Source organism: Anabrus simplex, chromosome 1 (genome assembly GCF_040414725.1).
Source record: "Anabrus simplex isolate iqAnaSimp1 chromosome 1, ASM4041472v1, whole genome shotgun sequence".
Taxonomy (NCBI): domain Eukaryota; kingdom Metazoa; phylum Arthropoda; class Insecta; order Orthoptera; family Tettigoniidae; genus Anabrus; species Anabrus simplex.
Genome location: NC_090265.1, coordinates 1,375,541,960 through 1,375,564,756, shown reverse-complemented (window position 1 = coordinate 1,375,564,756; position 22,797 = coordinate 1,375,541,960). Strand labels below are relative to the sequence as shown.

The window sequence follows — 22,797 nt, the reverse complement described above, 5'->3', positions numbered from 1 at the left end:
CGATAATTTGTTCGACTCCTAGGGGCTTAAATGTAACCAATGTATTGTGCCCTATGATGACTTAGTTTCCGTCAGGCTAATGCCGAGATTGAACTAAGTGCACCATAGTGAACAATACACCCACCACAAGTGAATAAACATGGCACATAGCTTACCTTGCAAATAGTATCCTCTTCATCAGCTCTGGCAAAACAGCATCAAACAGGGGGTGTCGGGTTATAAAAAGGGTACAAAAATGAATTTAAATGAAGAGGATAATAAAAAATGATAAGAATGCAAGGTGTGAACCAACACTAACCAAAAATAACTCAAAATTTAGCTGCATTCAATATTAACAATCTGGTTTATTACAATATACTCGGATTTTATAATTAACAAATGTCCAAGGCATATATGATGGATATGACAATCATTATTCATTTATAGGCATCTTGTACACGTCGTTTTGTTATGACATATATTTGGTGTAGAGGAGACATCATCGTCTTAATCCTTTCCAGTGCTGCAACAACCATCATAACATTTACATAAGTAAATGAATATTTAAATACGAATCTGCACACAAGGCAGGTCACGTCTATCACTGACTTCCTTCTATCTACACAAATCTATGCCTCAGTGCCCTTAAACATCTTACAAATACCAAAGAAACATGCTATTTACACACTATCGTCGGGGAATCGATCCCTAGACCTTCCAAGTATAACACACGCAGAATACCAGATAAAAATAAGAGGAACTCAAATAGATCCTGTCATGCTGATATATCAAACAAGTTGCGGGTCTCTGCGAACGACATTGACAATCCGATACATATTACCTCTATTGGGACCGTAATCTAAAGGGTCGCTGTTCTACTGTATTCTCGACAGACAACAATCAGCTTTTAACTTTCAGACATCCGTGTCATGACGTCACAACTACACCCTTAGGCTCTCAAACCTCGGGTTTGTAACAAGTAAGCGACCATTTACCTTGGCTATAAATAACCCACAGCTGACGAATTGTAAACCCAGACACTTCCTCGAGCCTTAAATCTGACACACCTATCGGTATCACCATTATATACTGGCTACAGGCCATGATATTCATTACATTACCAATTCAACAGTCTTTCGCAGACGTGCTACATACAGCAGGATTGTACATCAATTAGACTTGGTGCTATCTGCAGCACATTCTTATTCTGGCCGTCTTACTGGTGTTCACATCGCACAAATGCTTACATCACTGTCATTTCTAATACTTGATAGGGCCTCATATTACTTCTTTGAGCATAATAAGCTTATTACACAATTCTTATAAGCCTCTTAAGATATGACTCGCTCAACTTCATATGGCAACCCGAGTAGGTTTAAGAGATTATTGAAGATCTTAGGCATATTACATAAAACAACAAATATTACGATCAACATGACACATGCACCCGGGAAATATATATCTGCCTGTCTAAGTTACTGTGTTGAGACCGTAGTGGTCCGATACATGAAATACATGAATTTAATTCGCAACCATGACAATAATATAGGCAAGAATGACCACACTAAACAAAGAAAACTAATAACATGCAACTCTACAAGCCTAACTGAGTCCGAGCCATGGGCATAGATACTATGTATACGACTATTTACCCTAACTTATCTACATGTTGGCTGAAGGCCAGCTCTCGATACTGTCTCTGAATCGGTTATGGCGATTAATGCTTAGGCAATGGAAAGTTCTGACCTGTATCTGTGAACATATCTGAACAGCTCCCTTTTGGACATCTCTGATTACTGCATCATGATGGCTTTAGCTGCTGGTGGCACACATGGTTTGACGTCTGGAGACATCCTGGCTGGCGGTAGTGTTCCTTGTGGCTCGTTCCGGTGGCTGGATGATCGCCACTTCGACGTCGTGCTGAGTAGACGTCACCGATGGTCCTGGGTCGACTATCGATGCCGTGGAGACTGCTTGTCAGCTTCAGTTCCAGTTACCGCTCCACCGTAACAGATGAGCAGTGTCTCGTCCAATCGTTATGTAGGGGAAAACTGTAAGAAAAAGCACATTACGCTGTGTCCTATGTTCGATGCCTGTCTCCTCTCTCACCATTACTTAGATCTGGTAAAATCAAGTCACTTTCGGATTGTAGACCTGATAATAGAACCACTCAATTCTCACTGCATACTAATTTTACAATTGACTGTTCTCACAATTTGACCAAACTTCACTACCCAATCAATATTCTGAGCCTACACTAATATGTGTCATTCGCTTGGTACAATGTGAACCTCAGATTACGTGAAGTGAGTAGTCACGAACAGCATCTTTATCAGCAGAATATTTTCCCATGAAACCCGATCAACACTAGTTGTATAAATTTTAAGCTCAATTATCTGCGGTGGTTACTTACTTTTCCCAAGACTTAGTTGACCTTTGAGTACGCGGCTCGTAGATAAAGACAGTCTTCCCTTCGCTGAGTGGCGGCGTGACAACCTTCATGTAGCAGCGATACACCCGATGAATGAGTCTGGCATGCTTGGCAGCCGTATATACAATCAGGTTCGCATCCCCGCTACCGAGCTCTGCGTGGGTGGCCTCTTCTTCGCGTGCCCGCGTATGGAAATTTTCCCGCAATATGTGTGTCAAGTACCTCGATTATCATTTCCGATTACAACTATAGCCGTGCCGCATATCAAAATTTTCAGGAAATTACCCTGGTTGCAGTTCTCGTATCAAATCCTGTGTATTCCTCATGTAGCATAAAATATTAATTAATTTCCTCTTCCCTCCAAGATAAAAATTCCCGCGAGATTCCACGAAGCGGTGTGCGTCGAACGCTACCGATGAAGAGGCTTCGCTTGGGTAATACCTTTTGAATGAGTCTCTAGAAGCTTCATCTCGCTTCTGATGCCACGTTCCCACGAAAAACGCGCACTTTCAGATACTCTTACACAATAAAATGCTATACAAAGCGCTTTCCGGGTGGTCTCATGCAATTTCTATAATTTATGCTAAAATCAATATTCTTCGGCCATGAACAGAATGGTTCAGTATTTCTTATGGCACTAGGCATTCTGACAATAGGCCTTGTATAGCAGAGCCTATGTATAGCCGCCATCTTGCGCAAACCCCCATAGCCTTCATCTTTCTCTGTAACAGCCCATGGACAGCCGCCATCTTGTGCAATCACCCATAACCGTCCTCTTTCTCTATAAGAGCCCGTGTATAGCCGCCATCTTGTGCAATCGCCCATGACCGTCATCTTTCTCCATAAAAGCCCGTGTATAGCCGCCATCTTGTGCAATCACCCATGGCCGTCATCTTTCTCCATAAGTGCTTGTGTATAGCTGCCACCTTGCGCAAGCGCCCTTAGGCCGTCTCATAAGACACTGTGTATAGCCGCCATCTTGCGCAGTAGGCCCCTCGCCAGCTTTCTCCATAAGAGCTTGTGTATAGTCGCCATCTTGCGCTAGCGCTCTTAGGCCATCTCATAAGAGCCTGTGTATAACCGTCATCTTGCGCAGTAAGACCCTGGACTATCTCATAAGAGCCTATGTATTGCCGCCATCTTCCGCGAGCGCCCCTAAGCCGACTCATAAGGAGCTGTGTATAGGCGCCATCTTGTGCAATTAGCGTTGGGAAGGCCATCTTGCCTTAAAACTACGGCCATGTGTAGTTAGACTCCTGCATGTGTGCTTATACCAGGTGGCTCATGGACGCCGTACTTTCTACTTATAAATGTCCCGCATGCATAAGTGATGTGTGGGGTATCTACCAAGTGATTTTAACAGGGGAACTACTGCCAGCGGGCAGGTTACGTCAGAATATGAAGAGATAAGAAACAGAGTCACACTCGCAGAATGTTACTCAGCGCTGGCGGTCGAATGCACCCCTTGCATTTGTAAACATCGTTTTCGACCGCATAGTTCTGGGCTGATGTATGGTACAGCCGCACTATATTTACTGTCTGCTTATCGCCAATGGCTAGTGTATTCAGCAGCGACGAATACATAGACATAATTTTAATCTGGACAACCCGGTCGGAATGCAACCGAAGCTCCAAACAGACGTATGCCTTCTACACAAGTATTTCACCGAACAGTATCGTTTTTGTTTCATACAAGCAACTCTTTTATCGAGTGGAATGTCTACACATGTATAAATTAACAAGTGATTCAATTTCCTTTTCTGAATCTTTGGCGTGTTAACAAACAGTAGCGGCGTTTAGGGGGTGGGGCGCGAAGGGAAAGTCGCCCCCGTCCCTCGCCACTTTGTGGAATAAACATTACATATTCACTTTAGCCACCTGGAACTAGGAATTATTATTATTTGTTTTGCTAATTGCTTTACGTCGCACCGACACAGATAGGTCTTATGGCGACGATGGGATAGGAAAGGCCTAGGAGTTGGAAGGAAGCGGCCGTGGCCTTAATTAAGGTACAGCATCAATATTTGCGTGGTGTGAAAATGGGAAACCACGGAAAACCATTTAGGGCTGCCCACAGTGAAATTCGAACCCACGATCTCTCAGATGCAAGCTCACAGCGAATTATTTGTAAAAGAAACGTTATCTGTACAAGCCTTTGTGTCTTATCTGCTAATTCTTTCCTTTATTTTCCTTAATTATTAATATAATTTTTGACGGAAATAAGCACCAAATGCCGTTCGTCGCGGCTAACCGATTTGTATAGCGCTACGGCAAGTAGTGGAGACTTTGCATGTGCTGTGGGGAAGGGTAGTAGGGGTATAATGTTTTTGCCAAGGTCGTGGACACTGAGTTATAAAATACCGGTATGCCGCACGCATTCGTCAGTCTGGCAGCCTCTTCAGTGTCTGTTAGTTCCTTAGTGTGTATTAAAATACTAAATAACTTAATTGCATGATCATGCCATACTTCTATTTAATTGTACCGGCTGAGCTAGCCGTGCAGTTAGGGCCACGCAGCTGCGAGCTCGCACCCGGGAGATAGTGGTTTCGAATCCCACTGTCGGCAGCCCTGAAGATGGTTATCCGTGGTTTCCCCATTTTCACACCAGGCAAATGCTGGGGCTGTACCTATTTAAGGCCATGGCCGCTTCCTTTCCACGCGTAGCCCTTCCCAGTCTCATCGTAGCCATAATTCCTATCTGTGTCAGTGCGACGTAAAACCAATTGTAAAAAACTATTCTACTATTTTGCTTTACGTCACACCGACACAGATAGGTCTTATGGCGACGATGGGACGGGAAAGGCCTAGGAATGAGACGGACGCGGCCGTGGCCTTAATTAAGGTACAGCCCCAGCATTTGCCTGGTGTGAAAATGGGGAACTGCGGAAAACCGTCTTCAGGGCTGCCGACAGTGGGATTCGAAACCACTATCTCCCGGGTGCGAGAACTCCACGGCTAGCTCAGCCGGTACAATTAAATAGAAGTACGGCATGATCATGCAATTAAAAGTAATTTAGTATTTTAATACACAATAAGCAACTAACAGACACTGAAGAGGCTGCCAGACTGAGGAATGCGTGCGGCATACCGGTGAATTATAACTCAGTGTCTACGACCTTGGCAAAAACATTATACCCCTACTACCCTTCGCCACAGCACATGCAAAGTCTCCACTACTTGCCATAACGCTATACAAATCGGTTAGCTGCGACGAACGGCATTTGGTGCTTATTTCCGCCAAAAAATATATTAATAATTAAGGAAAATAAAGGAAAGAATTAGCAGATAAGACACAAAGGCTTGTACAGATAACGTTTCTTTTACAAATAATTCGCTGTGAGCTTGCATCCGGGAGATCGTGGGCTCGAATCCCACTGTGGGCAGCCCTGAAGATTGTTTTCCATGGTTTCCCATTTTCACACCACGCAAATGCTGTTGCTGTACCTTAATTAAGCCCACGGCCGCTTCCTTCCAACTCCTAGGCCTTTCCTATCCCATCGTCGCCATAAGACCTATCTGTGTCGGTGCGACGTAAAGCAATTAGCAAAACAAATAATAATAATTCCTAGTTCCAGGTGGCTAAAGTGAATATGTAATGTTTACTCCACAAAGTGGCGAGGGGCGGGGGCGACTTTCCCTTCGCGCCCCACCCCCTAATTGCCGCTACTTTTTGTTAACACGCCAAAGATTCAGAAAAGGAAATTGAATCACTTGTTAATTTATACATGTGTAGACATTCCACTCGATAAAAGAGTTGCTTGTATGAAACAAAAACGATACTGTTCGGTGAAATACTTGTGTAGAAGGCATACGTCTGTTTGGAGCTTCGGTTGCATTCCGACCGGGTTGTCCAGATTAAAATTATGTCTATGTATTCGTCGCTGCTGAACACACTAGCCATTGGCGATAAGCAGACAGTAAATATAGTGTGGCTGTACCAAACACCAGCCTAGAACTATGCGGTCGAAAAAGATGTTTAATAATGGAAGATGTGCATTCGACCGCCAGCGCTGAGTAACATGCTGCGAGTTGTTTCTTATCTCTTCATATTCTGACGTAACCTGCCCGCTGGCAGTAGTTCCCCTGTTAAAATCACTTGGTAGACACCCCACACATCACTTATGCATGCGGTACATTTATAAGTAGAAAGTACGGCGACGTGAGCCACCTGGTTTATGTGAATCCCCACTGCCCTACTACTTAAAACAACGTCGGGAGAATCATCATTGTCCCACTACTCAAGATAGCGTCGGGAAGGGCATCTCACGGTAAAACTACGTCCTGTAAGTTTAAGCCCCTCCAAGATAACGACTGTCCACGTCGAGAAGGACATCTAGCCGTGAAACTAAAGTTAGGCCCCTCCATGAGGTTAGCCTTGCTCTCTTAGGCGTCGGGAACGGTAACTGGCCGTTAAAGTGTAGTTAGGCCTTTCAAGATAGCGACTGTGAGGTTAGCTTCGCTCTCTGATGCAAAATCCCCAAATCGACATTGCTCACCTACTATACTAGGGGTCAATGACATTGCATTAGAACCGGTATAACTACACTACTGGACCTCGGGTGCTGACGCAGCAAAATAAATACTGACGTTATGGTCTTGGGAACCCTAATGCCCTAGTACTTAGGCTACCCGGTAATTCAATACCATACACTAGCGTCAGGAAATCAATACGGAAGATGAAAGCTAGCTACTTCAATTTCCTACATAATTCCTGAATTCCTTGGAATTAATGGCTTGCCTCTACATATTCTTATTCTAAATATCGGAGCCATAGTTATGCTCTTTAAAAATCTGAAGATTTCCCAACGGCTCGTAAACGGAACCAGATTAGGGCCTATTTCTAAGAACTATGTACGAAAATTATTTAGATTTGGGAATAATAAGTGAGAATAGAGCTGGACAGAGAGGTCTGATCCCTCGAATTGACTTAACAACATCCGACAAAACACTTCCATTTCCTGTCAAGAGGCATCAATTTCCGATACGCTTGGCATTTTGTATCGCGATCAGTATGCCACAAGGGACGTGAAGGTCTCTGTTTACCTCAGCCAGCTGCAATGTCAAGAGAGGGATATTTTACAGTTGCAGTAGTCCCGAAAGTTACAAGGTTTGAGGTACAACGGCAAGTGGCTGCGTGGTTAGAGTCACGTAGCTATCAGCTTGCATTCGGGAGACAGTGGGTTCGTACCTCACTGTCGGCAGCCCGGAAGATAATTTTCCGTGGTTTCCCATTTTCACACTAGGTAAATGCTGGGGCTGTACCTTAATTAAGGCCATTTCCTATTCCACCGTCACCATAAGACTTATACGTGTCGTGTGACGTAAAGAAAGTTGCAAATATATAAAGTACAAGGAATGCCGTATATAAGGAATTAATATTTATCCCATTTACCGTCAAATGATGACGGAGGTTTCAGTTAGTTCATATTATTATTATTATTATTATTATTATTATTATTATTATTATTATTATTATTATTATTATTATTAGCGCATTCTCCCAATAATGGAAGACGTTAAGCAAACAACTCAATCAAGCTTTCTTTGGGTTCTTCTTGTTCTTCCAATAGGCCTCCATTCTCTCTGAGAAGGCTTGTTTACGTTCTTCCGACCATTTCGGTCTGCACTGTTTTTGCTTTGGTTGCTCTGATGTAACTTCCCACTTGTTGACTTTGTGTCTGAAGGTGTCTCTTTCTAAAATGTCTGTTGTACATATGTTCGCGTTTTTGAGGTCCTTTCGAAGTTCGTCCAACCAAGGTGTTGAATTCTTAAGTGAGCTAACATAATTTAATATTCTTATTTATTATTATTATTATTATTATTACTATTATTATTATTATTATTATTATTATTATTATTATTATTATTATTATTCAGATAATGCCTTCTGTTAGCTGAATTTTACTTCATTGTATATCTTCTACTCCATCTCACTTTCAGGTTGTTATGGAAAAACATACTGCATACTCCTTTCCTTTTTTAAAGGAGACTTTCTTGCGACCTTTGAGGACGTAAAGACAAGGAACTACCGGGTTCTGTGCAGAAGTAGGTCAAGGTGTCCATAGAGGGGTGGCTCCCAGTGACACAGAGCCCGGGGTTGGTGCCCTCCGTGACTAAGGTCTAGGAAGGTGGGACGGAACACCGCTGGTCACCTCACATAACGGGACGGCATGCCTACTGATGTCTTCACACCAAACTCAAATTCCTTTCTCTCGCTCACACCCTGGCAAGCCGATTAGATCCCGTTGCTCTGAGTAAACCTATAACTGCTACAGTGATCGTAGGCCAGGGCTGACCAAAGATACAACAACAACCTTGGGGTTTACACAATCAAGGAAAGCAATGTCGCTTTTGCGCATTCCCGTTACATTCCTCGCTGGTCGTCCTCATTTATCAGTCAAGCACGCAACCTAGTAGAGGAGTCGTTAAGTGACAAATTACAAGAAAATACGGGATAATATATAGAACTGTAATTAATAATGAATTTGAATTTGTAAAATAATACTTCAGACACAAAAGTGGGTGTCAGTGGGTTTCAGTGCAGAATACTCAGATTAATTAACTAAAGCAATTAACAACAGTGAAATACATGAAGAATGACCTCCCGTTCGTAGGCTGAGCTGGTGGAATCTGCTTACCCACCGAACTGAAGAGCGGGAGAATCGGGTTCGTCTCCTGAACACGTTCATATCTTACTCAGTTATTTTTTATAACCAGTTCTAACAGCAGGAGCCTGTGCTGAATGTCAATATTACTAGACACTATATCATGAACAATGTCCAAGCGAGTTCGCTCCGTAGTTCGGTCGTGTATCCGTGAGCTTGCATTCGAGATATGGTGGGTTCGAATCTCACCATCGATAGCCTAAAAGTTGTCCATTTTCACACCAGGCTAATGTTGGGTTTGTACCATAATCAAGGCGACGGCCGCTATCTTCCCAATACTAGCTCTTTTCCATCTTTCCGTCGCCAAAAACCTTCGGTGAGTTCGTGCGACGTTAAACCACTAACAAAAGAAAACAAAACATCAGCCAATTGCGTACCCTAACACCCAATCAGCCATCAATCTTCCTTTACCTACTTGTTCATGTCGAAACCATTTTTACCCACACTTCTCCTTATACTACGTAACAAAGATCACTCTCCATCTCTTTCAACTTCACTCTCAAAAATAGCCAAGAGACCGAAAACACTCTCCCCCAAAATTCTTACGTTTTCTTATGTTTTCTTCACTCGTCCCTCTACCCGCTGAAATCTCCTGGCCAGTGAGAGAATATTTCCCTTCAGGGTAAAGAATGAAAACTTATCAGTTTTAGTGGTGTTGCAACAGTGTACTAGCGGGCCAGTGTCTTGGGGAGGCGTCGTTTTCAACCGATGAGCCCAGGACGTGATGGGGCGAAACACTGGTAATTTTGCGATCAAGCTACCTGGATGTATTTTAATGTTCTCAATCAGAAGCAATGGATGTATCCAAAGAGAGCCAGTTCTACATCAAAGAGCTGAATGTTTCTCCCTCGTGCATTGGTCGTCTTTGCAGAGTGATTAACTCACCTGTACGGTGAGCAGGAGTTTCGGCTGCTATTGCTGAGAGCTCTCACACGTTAGCTCTTTCGTCTTAGACTTACGACCTACCGGGCAAGTTGGCCGTGCGGTTAGGGGCGCGCAGCTGTAAGCTTGCATCCGAGAGATAGTGAGTTAGAGCTCCACTGTCGACTGCCCTGAAGGTGGTTTTCCGTGGTTTCCCATTTTCACACCAGGCAAATTCTGGGACTGTACCTTAATTAAGGCCACGGCCGCTTCCTTCCCACTCCTAGGCCTTTCCTACCTCATCGTCGCCATTAAGACCTACCTGTGTCGGTGTTATGTAATAACAAATTATTTAAAAAATCGAATTACGACCACTTTAAGAGAAGAGTATCTGTCTTGGCTAATATGAACGATGCCTCATGAGGTTTCCATGAGCTAATAGGGAAACTCCTTTTTTTTTTTTTTGCTAGTTGTTTTACGTCGCACCGACACAGATAGGTCTTACGGCGACGATAGGACAGGAAAGGGCTAGGAGTGGGAAGGAAGCGGCCGTGGCCTTAATTAAGGTACAGCCCCAGCATTTGCCTGGTGTGAAAATGGGAAACCACGGAAAACCATTTTCAGGGCTGCCGACAGTGGGGTTCGAACCTACTATCTCCCGAATACTGGATACTGGCCGCACTTAAGCGACTGCAGCTATCGAGCTCGGTAGGGAAACTCCTTAGACTACACCAGGAATGCCAGAGAATGTCCTTAACAAGTTGAGGTAACGAATGGAGGTCTGTGTTCAGGCAAGGGTGGACATTTTAAATACGTGTGTTAAGAGGAATGCCAACAGATTGAAATATATTTGAGCAAATAACCATACTGGAATATAAAGATCATTCTTGAAAGTCGGGTGTCCGGCTCAATAGCTAAATGGTCAGTAGAGTGGCATACGGTTCAGAGGGCCCTGGATTCATTTGCCGTTCGAGCTGGGGATTGTAACCATCTTTCGTGAGCTCCACTTGCTCATATTCGTCTGAATACACATCATCATTTACATATAACACATTACGCTATCAACCACCACAAAATAGCGGATATATTCCTCCACATCAGGAAAGGCGTCCAGTGACGACCCAGAGTAATTGAGAAAAGACCAAGAAGAAGAAGATACTTGAAAATAGGATAACTCAGAACCACGCTCCTCCGGACCTTTTTCCATATAACCTATTTTGCATAATATGTTATTTGTTGTTTACATTTTTCCTAGTACGGGACTCTGTTTTATTATATATAAAAAGATGTAAATATTTCTCCTTTTTCTTAAAATAGGACAGAATAATTGCGAAAGAAACCTAACTGTTTGACCAGAAATAGATATATCTTTAAAGCTGAGAGTATCCATAACAATATCGCTGGAATATTACCCACTGCAGGAAATGTGAATGTTACATTTTTATTCTTCCATTCGAAGTCATAAGAGATTTTGTCCGTGGTGAGGATGTAAAGGAATAAAGAGATTAAGAACGTTATGCAGAAAAGAAAGAAATAGAGTTTGGAATGGTTCTGGAAGTAACGCGAAATTAAAGGAATCTACAAGGAAACTGAATTTAGCGAAGAAATCAGCTGAGAATAACATGATGGCAAACATAATTGACCGGGCTAGTTGGCCGTGCGGTTAGGGGCACGGAGCTGTGAGCTTGCATCCGGGAGATCGTGTTTCGAACCCCACTGTCGGCAGTCCTGAATATGGTTTTCCGTAGTTTCCAATTTTAACACCAGGCAAATGCTGGGGCTGTACCTTAATTAAGGGCACGGCCAGTTCCTTCCCACTCCTAGCCCTTTCCTATCCCATCGTCGTCATAAGACGATGAGAGGTAAAAAATAAGGCAAAGACAAAGGCACCTCCCTACAGGCCATGAAGGCCCTTGGACGAGTGGAAGGTAAAGGCTTCCACCTTTGTTAACCGCGGCACGTGATGGGGTGGAGTGGTTAGCTCTACGCCTGGCCGCCTTTGCCCCCAAGAATTAACCTGGTACTCATTTTTGGTGTAGGCTGAGTGAACCTCAGGGTCATATTCACCTCCGAAAGTGGAAATCTCGTTTCTTAAATGTTACGACTTCCTGACGGAGATTCGAACCCACGTCCTTCCGGGCGAACCGAGCACGCCTTTACCGCCTCGGCCAGGCAGCCCCTGATGAGAAGTAAAGCAAATCGAAAAAAAAAAAAACATAATTGACAGTCACTTAAATTTTACTGAAAAATGAAAGGGTATGAATAGATACTTTAAGGCAGAAACAGGTTCCAGGAATCATAATTAATGAAAAAGGATATATAGAAGGCCGAAATATTTAGTTAGTAGTATGTAAAGACAGTTGGATATAAGGATAATATCCACGTAGAAGGTGTGACAAATACTAGCAAAGTATTGACATTTGCCGGTACCTATTCTTCTTGTCCGTGTCACCCTCTTTGGGGTACGATAGATCTATCAATGGTTAGTGAGTCATGTTTTCCTGTCCTCCCAGTACTTTTTCATTCTTTCAGATCTTGCCTTCCTCTCTTCTTCAGAAATTCTGTATAGTCGTTTGGACTTCACACTGTCCTGAAACCTCTTTATTTTATCTTTGGTTATTTTCTTTGCAGATCTATCTACAAGCATCTCTTCTGTAATTTGGAATTCTCGTAGGTCTTTCTCAGTTTCCTTAAACCAGTTCGGCTTGGTTTTCTTATTACGGAAATAGTCGAAGATTCTTTTAGTTATCCTTTTCTGATCCATTCTTAGGATGTGGCCATAGAAGTCAATTCTCCTTTTCCTTACTGTGTCGGAAATCCTTTCTGATTTCCTATACAGGGTTTCATTGCTGATGTGTGAAAGTTCGTTATTATGGAATTTGAGTCCTAGAATTTTTGGTAGTATTTTCCTTTCTTTTATCTCCAACTTTTCCATTGGACCATGTATAGTTATAGACAGAGTTTCTGCAGCATAAAGGGCTTCAGACTTGACTACTGTATTATAATGTCTGATCTTGGAATTCCACGAGAGGGATTTTTTGTTATAGGTGTCTTTCGTAAGCTGGAAGGCTGTTTCTATTTTGGTTCGTCGAGATTTCATTGCTTTCTTCTCAAGACCATTCCAACTGATCCATTCACCAAGGTATTTGAAATCTGTGACGATCTCTATTTTTTGGTCCCCCACTTTCAAATATTTTAGAGGATTCATAATGTTGGTTATTATTTTGGTCTTTCCAAAGGCCATTTTGAGATCTATCTTCTCTGCTTACTTCAGCAGTTCGAAGGACTGCTCCTTGGCTTCCTCCCACGTCTCAGCTAGTAAGGCCATGTCGTCTGCGAAAGCTAAACATTTGGTCTTGATACCCTTGTTTACCGATCCCAATCGAATTCAACCACCAGTTGTCTTATCCCATTCTCAGACTACCTTCTCCAAGGCACCATTGAACAGCATGGGGGACAGGCCGTCACCCTGTCGGACACCAGTCTTGATCTCAAAAGGAGCCGACAATTCTCCCATGAATTTGACTTTAGAAAATGTATTAGTGAGAGTTTCCCTGATGAGGTTTGTTGTTTTGTAGTCTAGACCGAATTCTTTGAGTACAGAAAGGAGACCTTCCCGATCTAGTGAGTCATACGCCTTTTGGAAGTCAATAAAGGTGATGACGTATGTTGTGCCCTAGATTTCTGGTATGCTATGAGATTTTTAAGGTTCAGGATTTCCGGACAGGATCTCCCATTTCTGAATCCCGCTTGATATTCACCCAATTGATGATCTAACTGTGGTTCTGTCCTATTAAGTAAGGCCTTTGAGAATATCGTATATGTAATCCAAAAGTGATATGCCTCTATAGTTGTTGGAGTTCATTTTATCCCCCTTCTTGTGGATTGGGTGGATAAGGGCCATCTTCCATTCTTCTGGAATTCTTTCTTTGACCCAGATTTATTCAAACACTTTTTGTGGGATTCTATTGCTTCCTTGTTGGCATTCTTCCAAAGTTCGGCTTTGATCTGGTTTTTATCCCGATGCTTTGTTGTTTTTAATACCCGAAATGATGTTTTCTAGTTCCACGAAGGTTGGCGGCTATGAGTCGGGATTGGTACTTGTTACGACATTAAATGTCATTTTTTCTACTGGCGTTTCACAGTTGAGGAGATATTCAAAGTAGTCGGTTGGTATCCTACAGTTTTCAGTGTTGTTATGTGCTATATTTCCATTCTTGTCCCGTAAATGTAGAGTCGGTAGCTTGTACTTCGTTGTTCTCTGTTTAAAGATTTTTTAGAAACTTCCTGTGTTGTTTTTGGTAAAGTCGTCATCTGTTTGAATAAGCATCTGGTTTTCGTAAGCCTTTTTAATTGTTTTGAATTTTTATTGACCATCTTTCTGATATTCAAGAATTTTTTTCTATTGCTTTCCGTTCGTTGCGACTGCCATTTGTGCCATGCTTCCTTCGTTTGTTGCAATAGATCGTCACATTCTTCCGACCACCAAGCATGATTTTTAACTTTTGTTATAGGGACAAATTTTTCAGCTTTTGATAATAAGTTCTGTTTTATTTGATCCCAATTTTGTTTGTGTATATCCTTTGTTGCAAGATGGTATTCTTTTGAATTTAAAATTTTCTCCGGGTCATATCGTTTGCTTGTGTGTTTAACCCTTTCATTCCCACATTATGAATTCAGCTGTGGAAAATTTTTAATTCAGTATATTCTGTATTAATACAATGCGCTAAACACAAACATTTATAGTTTAATATTTTTTATCAAATAATTTATTTTTTACATCATGTTGTTCAGGAACAACAATGGGACTCGACGGTCAAATGAAATGGGGAATATAACACTAACACAACAGATGGAAACTATTAAAAATCTGAAATAAGTAAATGCATTATTTGGTGAAATTTTCACTCTTAATTATACTAAGTACAAAAATGAAAATAATTATGAAAAATAAATTACAAAACATTATGAAACAATTACAACCGAAATAAAGACACAAATGTTTTTTCAACATGCAACGACTACTACTGGTGATAGTCACCAAAGCAATTCTTTTTTGTTGTCAAGCACAAATGAACACCACATTTTCTGCACATGATATGTGCAAAGCCCTTTGGGTAAAGTTTGCACCGGCCTTGCTTCACATCATATCCCAGCCAATGGCCAATATTGTCATATCTGACATCAGCAATTGGATTTGTTGATACTTGCACCTTCCTCTTCTTTGGATTCTTCTCACTACTGCTGGGTCTCCCTTTCCTTTTCACATCGACTTTGCCACTCTTTGTCAGGCCTGTTGATATATCAGCCTGAAATTGCATCAGTGAGTACTCACACTTTTTCCCTCGTTGCTCTTGGTGTCGCCTGTACAACAGCAAGCTGTTTACAACTACTACCCCCAGACACCAGAATACCAGTTGCATATACCACTTCTTCGATCGTATGTCAATTTTATAAAACTCCAGAAGAATGTCGGCTTTATCGACCCGTCCCATGAATATGTTGTACTCTTTTACGACAGATGGTCGATCCACCTCTACAGCCTTCTTTTCTGTAGCACACCTCCTCTTGCATTTCGATTCAGGCTCTATGGCAGCATATGATACGAAATTGATGGCTTCCCGATCGAACAACCGGATCAGGGAAAGGTTAGACTTGGTTTCAACTCTCCAGTCTTTACTACCACGTCCCATTTTCTTCAGATCTTGCTCATTTTCCAAAGGACATTTTCCAATTCTATCCTGTCTAATTGTGCAAACGCAGAGTATACCCCTAGCTTTTAGTGCTACTGCCAGTTGCAAGGATGAGAACCAGTTATCAAAGAAAACTTTGAAATTTTGTCCTTCGGGTAAATCTTGACAAAGTGCCATTACGATGTCCCCAGAAAAACCAAGTCCGAAATCACCACAGCTACCTTTGCCTACATATACGGAAGAGCTCATCATCATCAATATCATCTGAGAAATCACTAATTTCTGATAAATTTCCATCATTTACACCCTCAACAAGTTCGTGAATTTCCTCAATAGTCATACTTTCTAAATCCAAACGTTCCATTGTAAAACTGTCTTTAGCTTACCAAAAGTTATAAACATACACAAGCTTTCATAGCCTATAATTGAAACCCATCTAGTACTCCAGTAATAGTACCACCTGAAAAAAAGTAAATGGAATACTTGTGAGAATTGAATCTCCGCTTATCACTCATTTTATCAATCTAAACAGCAAAATGTAGTATTATTTTGATATTGACAATTACTAACCTTGTAGTCCCAATGTTGTTCGTGGACAACACACATGTTTATTGCGGTGTATTATCAATTCATAAATTATTTAGTTGATAATTACTATGTCACAGCAATGATGCAGGCATAACATTCACCAAAGAAACAAACAAATAACAATTCACTGCTGAAATAACAATAAAAAGATTATAAATACACCACACAAACAGCCATCCCTAGACAGCAACTTAACCTGACATCCACGTCAAAGAGATTAAAACATCTGAAGTAGATTCATGCACCACCAAGTGGCAAAATACCATAGTAGAAGCTTGTTGTCCCTCAGCAACAAGGGGATTTCAAGGACTGATAAACATAATACTGTATATAACAGCTTTAAAAGGACCTTGTCTCTCCTTCTGGGGATGAGTTTGATCTTTATCTTCGACATGTAATGGTCCGAGTCTAAGTCTGAGGACCTTGACATTTTGTATATTCCTACTGAATTTTTCCGTCTAATACCCACAAAGTCCAGTTGAAATTCACTCAAGTTAGGATTTGGTGAGATCCACGTTTTTTGTTATTTAGGAAGCTTTTTAAAAGCTGTGGATTTCAGTATCATACCGTGGGCTTGGCACAACTCTATAAGTCTGACACCATTTTGACTGGTCCTGTTATGCGCTGGATTTTCCGACTACATGTCGATACTTTCTTTCCTTCCCTATCTGGGCGTTAGTCTCCCATTAGTATGATGTTGTGTTTTTCAGGTACCCTTTGGGTGACATCGTCCAACTGATTCCAAAAGAGTTCCACTTTCTCCTTGTTCTTTCTGTTGTCCTCATTTATGGGAGCATGGGCATTCACAATAGTGTATATTCTATTGGTAGATTTGAAAACCAAAGTTGATAGTCTTTCAGATTGGGACTCAAACTGGACTATGGAATCCAGGACATTGTTGTTTATTATGAAGCCAGTTCCTAGGTGTGGCAAGTTTTTCATGACTCTTTGACCAACGTTTCCCTTGTATATCCTGAACCCTTCAGAGTCGAAGTTGTTTTCATCTATATATCTGGTCTCCTGAAGTGCCGTTATGATAATTCGATGATTTCTGATAGTTTCTGTAAGGTGTTTAACTTTCCAGTTTTAAGAAGAGAATTAGCATTGAAGGTGGCTATGAAATTCGGGTATTTGCATTTGATTTTGTTTGAGGTTCTAAGACGTTCCGACTAGTCTCTGTGTAACGCTGCAGACTCCCCAGAATCCGAATATCTGCTTGTGCACAACGGTGCACCTGAGGTAATTTGTTTCACATTACACTTTCCCATGAACGATAAACATGAGTTTGGGGTAACTAGTTGAGTCACCAGATTACAACCAATGTTGTGAGCCCTGGAGGTTTCTTCTAGCCGCCCCTAACCTGGGGTACAGACGCTGACCTAAGGCCGCCCAATCTGGGAACAGACGCCTGGGGAATTTTATGTTCTTCAACCAAGATTCAGTTCTTGGAGGTAGCTCATCTGCCCTCTCTGCCGTTGGGAGATTCTTCTCTTCATCCGCCATCGAGACCGTTGACCAATTTTCACCTAGTAACCCTAGGCAAGGTTTGTCCCTTCCGCCATCTCCACCGTACCGAAGGTCATCTTCTCCGCCGTAGATGCCGTTGAGGACTTCACCTATAACCCAGGCTAAGGGCCCTCCATATTTATGAACCCTGGAGAGAGAGTGTCCCAGTATTTTAAAGCCCCCAGGAATTGGGTTACTGACGGTACCTATTATAACAAAGATATTTACAAATAGATACAAAAACTGAAAACTAGAAAATCAGCTGGAATTGGTAAGATTTCTGGGGATATAATAAGGGGATGTGTTGGGGTATAGTACTTTATCTGATGTGCTTATCTGCCTACTTTTTGCGTGAATGAGTTACACAAAATGAAAAGAAGGTTGATATAGTAGAACCAGTGTACAAAGGAAAATGTGATAAACATTAAGCGGACAAGTATAAGCCAGCCAGCATAACATGTGTTGCATGTACGCTCTGATATAGCATCTTTCTGATTACTTTAGACACGTTTTCGAAATTACTGACCGGTCTGATAGAAGGCAGTTCGAGTTTAGGAAAGGTTATTCCAGTTAGGCGCAACTTTTTGGGATTCCAACAAGACATATCACATATTTTAGATTCAGGAGGTCAAAGGGGATGCGTCGCTATTGACCTATACAGGAAATAGGGTAGGTCCTGGGGGACTATTGACCAAAATGAGGGCTATTGTAATAGACAAGCCAATGACTGAACGAGGGACTAAATTTCTAGATCTCAGGGAATTAGATTAAGTGAAGCTTTATCTGATCCTGTAATGCTTAAGAGAGGGATTCCGCAAGGCAGTATTATCGGACTTTTTATTTTATCCTAAGTGAGTAAAGAACAGATATCACAGATAAATCTCTTTGTGGATGATTTTATAGAGTAATAAATAAGTTACGCGATTGTAAGCGACTGCAAAAAGACCTCGACAGTATTGTGAGATGGACAGCAAACGATGGTACCAGAGTAAACAGGGTGAAAATTCAGGTTGCGTGTTTTATCACGAGGAAATGTCTTCCCAGTTTTAATTGCTGTATTAATAGTGTGAAAGTAACTTCATGTTCGTACCTAGGTGTTAATAAAAGCAGAAATTTTCATTGGAGTAATCACATTAACATAAATAAAGTTTACAGAACTCTTCGTACGGTAGAGAGAGTATGAAGGGTAAAGGATGTAAAAGAGAGGGCGTATATGTCACTGATAAGACCCCCAATAAGAATATAGTTCCATTGTATGGAACCCTCATTAGGGTTACTTGATTCGAGAATTGGAAGCAATCCAAAGAAAAGCAGCGCGATGTGTTCTGGGTGATTTCTGACAAAAGAGTAATGTTATGAAAATGTTGCAAACTTTGAACCGGGAAGACTTGGGAGAGAAACAGTGCCACCAGTGTAGCTGTCAGTGGAGAGATGACGTGGAATGGAATCAGTAGAAGAATAAACTTGAGTTGAGTTTTCAAGAGTAGGCATCTCATAATGTGTATATAAAATTGAAGTTGTAGGGGACACGTTGCGGCAAATATTAATTTATAAGAAGAGGAATTAGGAACTGGAACAATTTACCAAGGGAGATCTTCCACTTCTCTGAAATGATTTAAGAAAAGATTAAGTAAACAACTACAGGGCATGAGCCACCTGGGCGACAGCCCTAAAATGCAGGTCGGTGATTGATTGATTGATTGATTGATTGATTGATTGATTGATTGATTGATTGATTGATTGATTGATTGATTGATTGATTGATTGATTGATTGATTGATTGATTGAAACTCCTATTCCTGACACTAAAGAGAGTAACATCGCTCGCGCCGAGGGCAGCCGTATACCCAACTATAACAAGTTTAACAATAGCAAAGATAACAAAGCCACTCATGAGGAAGAAGTGACGGAATTTCCTTCTACACAGACAGCTATTTACTTATTACACTTTATATACAGAGTGTAACAAAAAGGTGCCGTCAAATTTTCAAGATAAATTCCTCACACTTAGAAGCAGAAAATATATTTGTGAATGTTTCTTTGTGAATAAATAATGCTATTCGTTTGGGGCGTCGACTCATGTGGATCTTCGGGGCCGCTACCTCACCGTCAGATAGCTCCTCAATTCTTATCACGTAGGCTGAGTGGACCTCGAACCAGCCCTCAGGTCCAGGTAAAAATCCCTGACCTGGCCGGGAATCGAACCCGGGACCTCCGGGTAAGAGGCAGGCACGCTACCCCTACACCACGGGATCTTTTGCCCCTACTGGCAACATATTGTATGAACCTGCTTGTAATTGGAATGGCGGTAGTGTGGAATGTTGTGTGTGGGGAACGGAAGATTAAGGACGTCACAAACACCCAGTCCTCAGGCCAGAAATGTTAATCATTACAATTAAAAACCCCTAGCCCGGCCGGGAATCGAACCTGGGGCCGCCAGATGACAGGCGGGCGCGTTGTCCCCTATACCGCGGGGGGGGGGGGCGGAAATAAAATATATTAATCACTTCAGAAACAACTTAGGTAACATTTTTGGCCATTTTGAGTTAACGGTGAAATTACTTGCTATTTATGTATATTCATCACTTTAAACATAAAAACCCTAAGTCAGGTTATTATTGAGAGTGTTAGATGGCCATAAATAATTATTTTAATGCAGGTGCCACGTATGCCATTATTTCTGCACTTAACAGCCTATACGTGGAGGAAGTAAAAACTTACTTGAAGTAATGATCGCTGATTGTTCTGATATTATAGATTTTAAGTGCTGGTGGCGAATATGTCACAAAAATAAAAAATAAACTGTGACACCTCTTGAGCATCAGCAAGGGGAGATGCAATTCAACACCAGCCAGTATGTGCACTTCAGCCACGTTATAAGTAATGACGGTGTAGTTATTACTGAAAGCCTACAGCGTCATATGTTCCGTATACAACTTGTTGATCAATTAATTTTTCCTACATGAAGGTCATCTCTCGAGAAAGAAAAAGAAAAGACTTGATGACATTCTCAAACTAATGGAGATTATCCCTCAAGAGGAAGGAACGACAAGATTATATGCAGAAATAATACACAACGTCCGCCTCTATGGTGTAGTGGTTAGTGTGAAGTGTGATTAGCTGCCACCCCCGGAGGCCTGGGTTCGATTCCAGACTCTGCCATGAAATTTGAAGAGTGGTACGAGGGCTGGAACGGGGTCCACTCAGCCTCGAGGGTTAATTGAGTAGAGGTGGGCTCGATTCCCACCTCAGCCATCCTGGAAGTGGTTTTCCATGGTTTGCCACTTCCCCTCCAGGCAAATGCCGGGATGGTACCTAACTTAATGCCACGGCCGCTTCCTTCCCTCTTCCTTGTCTATCCCTTCCAATCTTCCCATCCCCCCAGCAAGGCTCCTGTTCAGTATAGCAGGTGAGGTCTCCTGGGCGAGTTACTGGTCATCCTCCCCAGTTGTACCCTCCGACTCAATTAACAATCAATGTGTAGAGAGTTAGTATGTTAGGTTTGTATATACTGTGTTTTTCATTTAACTATAACCTTTAAATTATTAATTTTAAGAGTTTCTATGTTTAGGTTTGTTCTAAAATATTTTTAAAATTATTTAATTTGATCGAAGTGTTTATTTCAGAAACAACATTAGTCAACGCTTTTGTAAATGTAAAGGAATGATTTAGAATTTTGTTTTTTATCAAGCACTGTTTTTTATCACTGTTCACTGGCTTATGCTGTACCTGAAGTAAACTATTCATATGGACATGGGTTCACAACCGCTTTATTTCCCTGTTAGAACTCGTTTTCTACAACGCTACATACTATATTAATCATGTTAAACACATTGGAACAGAACGTACCAGCATATCACATGAAACTCTTTCTTACATTGAAATGTTCAAAATGCCCTCCGTTAGCATTGATACATGCATTAATCCACCGTCGCATTGAATCAGAGCATCTGGGATTAAGTAATCCTGGTGTGGGTCCCATACTGTGGAATCATGCTCTAATTAGGGTCTTACACGCCCTCTCTTTAACATCCTTACTCCAACCCCTAACCACCCTCACCGCCGTATGAAACGATCTGTAACCCGTATTTATAATTATTTATAACCTTAGAATCTCAATACAATGACTGTCCACTAATCATTAATGCTTGTATATTACAAAGATGCTCTCGTGTTGTCTCATGGATGCCCATGAAGGTATTTTGAGATACAGGGACATCAAGTTTGAGACAGCTTTCTTTAATAATTCTTACCTTGTCAAACAAATTTCCAGGATGTGCGAATTTGGAGCTGTCTCCTGGCGAAAGGTTGATATTCTGCTTACGGGAAAGTCTCATCTTGTACAGTAATCATACCTGATATGTAAGAATTTTGTAAATCTTTTGATTGTAATGCGAAGAAATTACATAATATTTCAGTTTTTTAGTTTTATAAAATGTTGAATGATTTTCTATTTTGCGTGTCGTCTTTGGGCAGTGACCATGCTAGTCTTCTTCGTATCGTTCCAATAGTAGTATATGCACCGCCGAAGCGAATTAAGGTGTCAAGTCTTTATGGCCTGCCACCATGGTTATTCCGTTCGAGCTCCGTCGGTGGAAAAAAAAAGTTCACCATCAAAATGAAAGCTGGCAGAGTAGGAGAGATGGTAGTATATCATTTCTAATTACTAGATCGGGTGAGTTGGCCGTACGGTTAGGAGCGCGCAGCTGTGAGCTTGCATCTGAAAGATAGGGGGTTCGAATCCCACTGTCGGAAGCCTTGAAGATGGTTTTCCGTGGTTTCCCATTTTCACACCGGGCAAATGCTGGGGGTGTACCTTAATTAAAGCCGCGACCGCTTCCTTTCTACTCCTAGGCGTTTCCTATACCATCGTTGCCATAAGATCTATCTGCGTCGGTGTGACGTAAAGCAAAAAAAAAAAAGCATACATATATATCACTAGAGTATGTGACAGAAGCCTGGGTTCAAATGCAGATCTCTCCGTGGGTTCGTATGGAGTGAGGGCAATATGACGCTGTTGGTGGTGATTCGTCTGATGGATGGATACGTTTAGCCTTTAACCGACCCCTTGGTG

General features: G+C 41.7%; 1 non-coding gene across 1 annotated transcript; it reads right to left on the bottom strand.

The window, feature by feature from the left end:
• Window positions 1-22,154: 22,154 nt before the first annotated feature.
• On the bottom strand, window positions 22,155-22,259 carry LOC137497187 (U6 spliceosomal RNA). Its single transcript, XR_011017721.1, has one exon. It is a non-coding gene; the product is annotated as a U6 spliceosomal RNA (small nuclear RNA).
• Window positions 22,260-22,797: the final 538 nt, after the last annotated feature.